An 815-nucleotide genomic window follows, 5' to 3' on the forward strand; every position below is an offset into this window, starting at 1 on the left:
CGGGAGGGCTGTACTTGTCCAGCACCTAGAACGGGAGGGTCAGAGCCGGGGGACCTCGCTCACCGAGCCGGGGTCCTAAGTGACACGCGTCGGTCCCGTGGGGCCCACTACCTTTAGAACCAGAGCCCTGGATGGGCAGGAAAGGCCATGGGTCACTGTGACGACGGCTTCTCTGAAGTCAGGGCTGTGAGGAGGGGCGGGCCAGCCGGGTGGGGCGGCCCTCACTCCCCAGCCTGCACCCTGCGGACTACGGCACTAGGAAGCCAGGGAGAAGAGGGACAACCCCCAGGACCACCTATGTTTTTTGAGAATGACGACACGTGGCTGACAGACGGTGGGCAGCCTGCGCTCAGCAAGGAGCCCGTCACGGATCCTGGCGGACACGTGGGGAGAGCGACCACCCAGCCCGTCCCTCTATGGACCCCCGGCTTGGACAGTACTGCGACCCGGAAGGTCTGGGGGTGGGCAGCACGGCTCCGTCACCCAGAGACTGGCAGGTACCAGAGCCGGGTCTGACCCTGGGACCGAGAACAGACTCGAGCAAACTCGGCTCTTGGTCTGAGGAGCCTGCGTTTTCTCAGGGCGTCGCTGCCCATCCAACCGGAGGGCCAAGCGCTACGCGGTGCGCTCAGCCAGGTCGGCTGCCTGGCGCTGTGCGCAGGGTGCCCACACACGTCCTACAAGGGGGGCTCCAGCACCTGCAGCGTTTCTGAACCCCCCACCCCCAGAGAAAACGGAAAGCCAGGTTGGGAGGCAGGACACGTCCCGACCGGCCCGCGCTACCCACCTGGATGACGAAGTCGCGGCCCCGGAAG

General features: G+C 66.3%; 1 protein-coding gene across 1 annotated transcript in view; it reads right to left on the reverse strand.

Annotated features, from left to right (window-relative positions):
- Window positions 1-815, reverse strand: part of HERC2 (HECT and RLD domain containing E3 ubiquitin protein ligase 2) — a 78990-nt gene that overhangs the window by 810 nt on the left and 77365 nt on the right. The gene's annotated exons all lie outside the window — the stretch shown is intronic.

This window comes from Myotis davidii, unplaced genomic scaffold (genome assembly GCF_000327345.1).
Source record: "Myotis davidii unplaced genomic scaffold, ASM32734v1 scaffold811, whole genome shotgun sequence".
NCBI lineage: Eukaryota > Metazoa > Chordata > Mammalia > Chiroptera > Vespertilionidae > Myotis > Myotis davidii.